Below are 8390 nucleotides of genomic sequence, written 5' to 3'. Positions count from 1 at the left end.
GATTTAGAAAACAGCCATGAAGACACATCTCGTAGAATCGAATACAAGGAAGGCAGGTTTTAGTGGAACTGATGTTTTGGAGCGGTCATTGTGTGAGCGGCTGTGATTGAGGTTGGTGTTGTGTCTGAGTGGTAAGTGTCAGACTTTTGATGTGAGGCTTCAGCTACTGTAAGAGATTGAGCAGAGGCATAGATAAGAACAAGCAAAGTCCTTTAACTTTGCTCTTAAGACTTAATGTAACTGGAATGCAGTTAAGGCAGTGATACGCCCTTGTGGGACGTGGGAGATCAGGGAAAACTACAATGTCCCTGTGACATGTGAGAAGTCAACATAGCTGCAGCTCCTGACTGACTGCATCATGGACATAGAGCTGGACTTCGATGTGGTCAGAATCATCCGGCAGCTGAGAGCATCATAGATAAGAGATTTTGTGAGGTGGTCACACCTAAGGTGCATACAAACATAGAAACATAGAAACATAGAAAATAGGTGCAGGAGTAGGCCATTCGGCCCTTCGAGCCTGCACCGCCATTCGATATGATCATGACTGATCATCCAACTCAGTATCCTGTACCTGCCTTCTCTCCATACCCCCTGATCCCTTTAGCCACAAGGGCCACATCTAACTCCCTCTTAAATATAGCCAATGAACTGGCCTCAACTACCTTCTGTGGCAGAGAATTCCACTGATTCACCACTCTCTGTGTAAAAAATGATTTTCTCATCTCGTTCCTAAAAGACTTCCCTCTTATCCTTAAACTGTGACCCCTAGTTCTGGACTTCCCCAACATCGGGAATAATCTTCCTGCATCTAGCCTGTCCAACCGCTTAAGAATTTTATAAGTTTCTATAAGATCCCCCTCAATCTTCTAAATTCTAGCGAGTACAAGCCTAGTCTATCCAGTCTTTCTTCATATGAAAGCCCTGCCATCCCAGGAATCAGTCTGGTGAACCTTCTCTGTACTCCCTCTATGGCAAGAATGTCTTTCCACAGATTAGGAGACCAAAACTGTACGCAATACTCCGGGTGTGGTCTCACCAAAACCCTGTACAACTGCAGTAGAACCTCCCTGCTCTTATACTCATCCTTTTGCTATGAAAAGGAAGGGGATAAAGAAGACAGTGCAGGGCGCTCCTGGGGCCATTTCCTGCAGTAAAAGGTTTTCCTCATCAGATACTGTTGTGTGGACAAACCTTTCAGAGGGCAGCTGTAGCAGTGATAGTTACAGGGACAGTCAGGAGATTCGGTTAGCCAGAAACAAGACACTGTTTCTATCTCACAGGATGGTGTGAGATAGACACAACATGCTCAAATGCATCCCTCTCACAAAGGCCTTATTTTTGCAAAGAAATACATCTTCGATGGAGAAAAATAAACATATTAATATAACATACTTTAGGGCTGCAATATAGTTAAGCAATTCATATAGGGCTCCTGTGCATTGGAAACATTGACATTTTCTGAGAAGATAGACACAAAAAGCTGGAGTAACTCATTGGGACAGGCAGCATCTCTGGAGCGAAGGAATGGGTGACGTTTCTGGTCAAGACCCTTCTTCAGACTTGCCCGGCGGGAGCTAATATTCATACCGCTGGGTTGTAAGCTGCCCAGTGAAGCAAAACACAAATTGGAGGTGCAGCACCTCATATCTCGCTTGGATGAATATTGATTTCTGTAACTTCAAGTAACCCTTGCTTTCCCTCCCTCTCCAACTCTCCCCCACCTAGTTCTCCGATGTTTCACTGTCCTGCTGATTAATTTTATTATTTGTATGCCTCCCTGTCACCTTTCCCTCAGCCAACAATGATCCATTCTACACTTCCTTGAGCATTGTCTGCTTTTATCTGTCATTTTCACACCTTACCCTTCCGTACCTCGAGTTTCCCACTCCCCTGACTGTGAGTCTGAGGAAGGATCATGACCCGAAATTTCACCCATTCCTTCTCTCCAGAGATGCCGACTGTCCCTGCCGAGTTAATCCAGCATTGTGTCCCTATCTTCGGTGTAAACCAGCATCTACAGTTTATTTCTATAAATACACATTCACACACACAAATATATACATATATATACCTGTATTACATATTTATATATTATATATATTTGTAATGCATAGCAGAGTATCCTAACAATATGTTCACTTTGTTAACACAATTGCATATTGCATCTTGCAGTTCATTGGACAACTTAATTCACCATCATAAAATACAACATTGTATACAATGTGGAAAAGTGGGAAGTTATGATCCAGGCTGAATTGTAATTACTATCCAATTAATATCTGAATAATTCTAGAAAATGAATCTGCTCCAAGTGCATGCCTATAGTCTAAGATTTATTATTAAAATGGTGGCATGGTTTGAGATGATATTAACTGGAGAGTATTTAATGCACTGAACCTCACAGGTGATGAAATTTTTTGCCCTCATTTCCAAACACATCAACTTAAGGAATTTTAACTGTGCCATGAGGTGGAAGAACCAGGAAGAGACCTCATAGGGAGTGAAGATAAATCTTCAGTTTGCTGACGTACATCATACCAGTTATAAAGTAGTCTTGTTAGGGGCCTGAGAGTACTTGCCTGTTTTCTCAGACAATTATGTCTAAAATGAATTTGCAGGTGCAACTTAGCGAAGGAAAAATTGCAAACATCAAAAATCAATAGATCTTAATTGAAACTAATTAGTATCTTGTGCATGAAATCACAATGGTTCGGCTCTGAAACAAAACGTTAGGAATTGATTTTGGCTTCCGATTTTATTGGCGACCTGCCTGAGACAAAAACCATAACAGCTGATCATTTTCATTCTCAATATACATTTTTATAAAAGTTCTAGGCTCCAAAAAAGATAGACCAAGAAAACAATCATAGGAATCATGAAATGTAATTAATTCACATCTATTTGACCGTGACCAAGTGAGATGGCAATATGTCCTTCAGGCTCATTACCAGATTGCCATTGTAGCCCATTTTTAAAACTAACCGTGACAACTGAAGGTATACAAAAATGCTGGAGGAACTCAGCGGGTGAGCCAGCATCTATGGATAGAAGGAATAGGCGACATTTCATGTCGAGACCCTTCTTCAGACTGATGTCGGGGAGGGGGGAGCAGGAAAATGAAAGTAAGAGGCGGAGACATTAGGCTTGTGGGAGAGCTGTCTAAGATTTATTATTAAAATGGTGGCATGGGGAAGGAGGGAGAAAGCAAGGACTATCTGAAATTAGAGAAGTCAATGTTCATAGTAAGTGTTAATTTAAGCTGTAGATAGACACAAAATACTCGAGTAACTAAGAGGCAGCATCTCTGGACAAAATGGTGTTTCAGGTCGGGACACTTCTTCAGACTGGTTGTAGTGGGGGGATATTTGAAGCAAGAAAAATGCCAGGACAAATTGGGACTAGGAACAGACAACCTAAGGCAGGAAGATTCTCTGATAGGCCAAATGTTGACTAGAAATGGTGTGAGCCCCAGAAGTACACATAGTTGTGACTGTGGAACTGGTTAATGGACTTTTAATGGAGGAAGGGGGAAGATGGGGGAAAGGTGGCAAGGGGGAGGTGTTTGTAGAAGTTACCTAAGTTTGGAGAAATCAATATTCACACCACTATCAAAGCAAAATATGAGGTACCATTCCTCCAATTTCTGTGTGACAATGGAGGAGGCCCAGAACAGTAAGGTCAGCATGGGAATGGGAAGGGGAGTTGAAATAGTTAGCAACCGAGAGATCATGTAAGCCTTGGCGGGCCGAGTCTACGCCACCATTGTACAGGAGTTACGCTTTGTAACTTTGTAAGTTCCCCCACTCCGCACAACAATCAGCCTGAAGAAGAGTCCCGACCCTAATTGTCACCTATCCATTTTCTCCAGAGATGCTGTTTGACCAACTGAATTACTCCAGCTTTTTGTGTCTATCTTTGGTACAAACAAGCATCTGCAGTTCCTTTTTATTATAATGTTTAATTAAAGCCATCTTTGCTTCTAAAAGAAGAGTTATTTGTGGCTGGTATTAGTGATGCAAGTCATTCTAGAGGCCTTGGCACCTTGATGGAACAGATGGCAAAAACACAGCAGGGGAAAAGGCACAGACTACAAAATGCTGGAGTAAATCAGCGGGACAGGCAGCATCTCTGGAGAGAAGGAATGGGTGACGTTTCGAGTCAAGACCCTTCTTCAGACTCTTTTTTTGGAGTAGGTAAAAGGAGTGGAAAAGTTGAGATGGTTGATGTCACGCCGGCAGTTAGAAATTAAGAGGAGGAGGACAGGTGGAGACAGGAGAAGGGGTCATCACTGGGTGATGAGAACTCCTTCTTATAGAAAAAGGCACGGAGGCAGAGGCAACGGAAGGAAAGCTCTACGCCGTGGCATACCCGTAACTAGTTGAGGTGGGGGCGGAGGGGAACAAAGGTGAGGCTTCTGTTGAGGACAGACCGTTCCGTATTAGAAAGGGGGGAGGTCAGGGGGGATGGTGAAGACACGACAAGGGTGGGGGTTGGCGTGTGAGAGGAGGGCCGTGGAGTGGACAAAGGCCGAGGCCAGATCTGGTGGGTGCTCAGAGAGGAGGGGGGCGAGGGCTATTGTATGGGTGGGGTGTGGTCGGGGTAGCCTGATTAAAAGAGGGGGAAGGGGAAGACCCATCACTACTGAGGTTCCCTGTAGGAGAGGGAGAGCAGTGTCAGACCATGTGGTGTGGGAGTCTGCATCGTGGAGGTTGTGGGCCTGATGCTGAGCCTAGAACTCTGGTGAGGCAACAGCTTTGGCACACTGGTGTGCGGTGGAGAGGCGAGGGACAGCGGGGTCACTGGTGGAGACCCGTGGGGGCCTGCAATAGAGATACAGGTCTGTGGCAGCAGCATCGGTGGCCCCGGGGAGACAGTGAAAGTCGGCGACAGCACCGGCTGTGGCCCCAGGGAGGCGATCACCCAAGTGACTCAGCTGGTCTTAGTGAATGAAAGGGATTATACCTTCAGGAGATGAGGAAGCAGTACAGGCACATAGCTAAGCAACACTGGACTAATAGCGCTTTCTCACGGGGCGACTTGACGCAAGATTTAACCAGAGTTGAACATCGTGGGAACCCCGTGCGATAACAGTACGGCATTCGTGGACCACCGTGGACCACCGTGGCGCTAACGGCAGGTACTCGTGTAACTTGGTGACTCGGGAGAAAATTCAAGCAAGTTTGAATTTCTCCAAGAGTGACTTGTGCACTTGTGGTTGAAGATTGCAACATTATATGCACGTAGTGGCCAGTGCGATATCCGTAATAACTCTTGCGGTTACCGTGGGAACTCCTGCGAACGGTGAACCCGGAAGCTGGACAGAGGGGACAGAAGGTGAGTAATCTGGAATGAACATGCTGTTAGGCTGGGATCATTCTCTGCGAGATGATCTTAGTGCGGGAGACAAGTGTAGGAGAGGTGTACTGACTGTGTGGGCAGAACTTTGGAAGTGATTGCCCACCATTCTCAAAAGCCGCTGTGTCTCCCTGTCCCTCCAACTCCAGAGGAATCCGCGCCCCCTCATCCGCAACCCGGGTTCCTCTGGAGTTGGAGCGGGGCTGGGCTAGAGTTGCTGCTGGCTGTGAGTCTCTGGGATCTCCGTGCTTGCAGTCGGTGTCCCGTTGGTCCTAACGTCTCCGGCCACCCCCCTGGACTGGAGCTGAGACTGTGAACTGTACCGCCCTTGCCCCCTCCCTCTGCAACTGCAAACAACCCCACAGTTCCCAGTCTCAGCTCCTGTACAGGGGGGTGGCCGGAGACGTCACAGCCCGAGCTGCGCCCCCTCATCCGCAACCCCAAGAACAAGACGTACCTTGCACACCATCAGGTTCTGTCCCTACGGGGAGCGTGTTCCTCTGGAGTTGGAACGGGGCTGCGCTGCTGCTGGCTGTGGGTCTCTGGGATCTCAGTGCTTGCAGTGGGCCTGGGGGTCGTTGTCCCGTTGGTCCTGACGTCTCCGGTGACTGGCACTGACCTGCTGGCATCGCCGACGTGAAGACAGTGCAAAGCCCCCGCGCCGGTGCAATGGGCGGGGAGCTGAAGAGGGGAGGGAAGGGGTCACACACATGGCTGGGAAGCAGAGGGGTGTAGGTGGGGTGAAACTGAAGGGAGCGACAATCTGCTGCTGCCTGCCCACTGAGTTAAAAAGTTCCCACGCAAGACTCACGATACACTGTATATCGTGACCGTGGGAACTTTTTAACTCAGCGGGCAGGCAGCAGCAGATTGTCAATTATTAACCCCCCCGCGCAATTACCTTCTCTTTTATGAATGGGGATTCACAATGTTCATTCAAGATTTAACGGGAAAGCTCGGGAGACGGACAAGTCACTCGCACAAATAACAGAAATGCCGAGTACCCGTGGGAACTCTTTATCTACCCCCCGTTATATCGTGTGATATCGTGCTAGACCACGACCACTTCACTCTGGTTACATCTTGCGTCAAGTCACCCCGTGAGAAAGCGCTTTTAGGCAGCAACTGAAGTGAATATCACAGCTGTAGCAAACTCCAAATGCAAATAGAAACACTTTGCTACTGTCAAATTGTTAACGGTCCAGTCAGCAATGAATCAATTTCATTTAAATAGAGTCTTGGGGAAGGAAAGGGAATTATTTTTGCCTGCTTCCTGGTCATTTATGCAAGTTTAATTTTGTGTGTTAACTGGATTAACGAGCTGTGATTTTACACCTTGTATTAAATTATTATTGTGCATGAATTTGTAACACAACCTGCATAATTTCAGCATACAAGCATTTTGAATAGGGTAAAAGCCAAGAGGCAGGTTAAAATTGTGGATATCATACAGTATATACATTGCATTCAGAAAGTATTCAGACCCCTTCACTTTTTCCACATTTTGTTACGTTACAGCCTTATTTTAAAATGGATTAAAACAATTTTTATCATCAATCTACACACAATACCCCAGAATGAAGAAGCAAAAACAGGTGTTTAGAATTTTTTACAACTTAATTAAAAATAAATAACTGAAATATCACATTTACATAAGTATTCAGACCCTTTGCTGAGACACTCAAAATTGAGCTTAGGTTCATCCTGTTTCCATTGATTATCCTTGAGATGTTTCTACAACTTGATTGGAGTCCACCAATGGTAAATTAAATTGATTAGACGTGATTTGGAAAGGCACACACCTGTCTATATAAGGTCCCACAGTTGACAGTGTATGTCACAGCAAAAACTAATCCATGAAGATGAAGGAATTGTCCGTAGACCTCCGAGACAGGATTGTGTCGAGACACAGATCTGGGGAAGGGTATAAAACAATTTCTGCAGCATTGCAAGTCCCGAAGAGCACAGTGGCCTCCGTTATTCTTAAATGGAAGAACTTTGGAACCACCAGGACTGTTCATAGAGCTGGCCGCCCGGCCAAACTGAGCAAACGGGGGAGAAGGGCCTTGATCAGGGAGGTGACCAAGAACCCGATGGTCACTCGGACAGAGCTCTAGAGTTCCTTTGTGGAGTTGGGAGAACCTTCCAGACTTTACTTAGACTTAGATCCTCCCACACCGTTGAGTGCATTCCGTCACGTGCCATGTCATTGCTATCTTAGGTGCACGTTCTGCTGACATTCTGAGTACGTGTCCTGCAAATTTCATCCTGAATCCCTCTATGTCCTGGCTGAGAGGCTTTTTTGCAGTTTCACGGTAGATCCCCTCGTTTGTGATGTGGTCTCTGTAGCTCGTCTTCAGGATCTTCCTCAAGCAGTGTTGCTGAAATGCATCCAATTTCTTTTTTATCTTCACATTGATTTTCCATGTCTCATTGTCATAGAGGGCTGTAGGGAGGAAGACGGACCGGAAGAGCTTGACTTTTAGCATCTTGGATATCCCGCCACTAGACCATATTGGCTGCATTCTTCTGAAGACAGATGCAGCTTTACCAATTCGGGAGTAGATGTCGACCTCTACATCTGCTGTGAACGAAGCCAAGATAGGTAAATCTTGTGGCATTTTCCACAGGTTCCCCATTGATTATCAGTTGGTCTATTGGCTGCTGGTCTCCAGTCTGCATGGTCTTAGTCTTCTGGCAGCTGATCTTTAATTCAACCTTTGATGCAATCTCCTCCAGAGCGGTTGTCATCTCTTGAAGGGTGTGTCTCGACTCTGCTAGTAGTGCAATGTCATCGGCAAAATCTAGATCTGTGAGGCGTCTTCCTTTTCTCCACAGTATTCCAAAGTCAGATTTGTTCATTGTCTTCCGCATGACATAGTCGATCGTAACAATAAACAGTAAGGAGGATAGAAGTCAACCTTGTCTTACTTCTGTGACAATGTCAAAGAATTCTGTGTTTTGTGAATCAATCTTGATGCAGCCACTGGATCCCTCGTAAAGGTTCTTGAAGATTTTTTTCCGAAAGCCTC

The sequence above is a fragment of the Amblyraja radiata genome, chromosome 8, assembly GCF_010909765.2.
Source record: "Amblyraja radiata isolate CabotCenter1 chromosome 8, sAmbRad1.1.pri, whole genome shotgun sequence".
Taxonomy (NCBI): domain Eukaryota; kingdom Metazoa; phylum Chordata; class Chondrichthyes; order Rajiformes; family Rajidae; genus Amblyraja; species Amblyraja radiata.
This window is presented reverse-complemented; position numbering follows the sequence as displayed.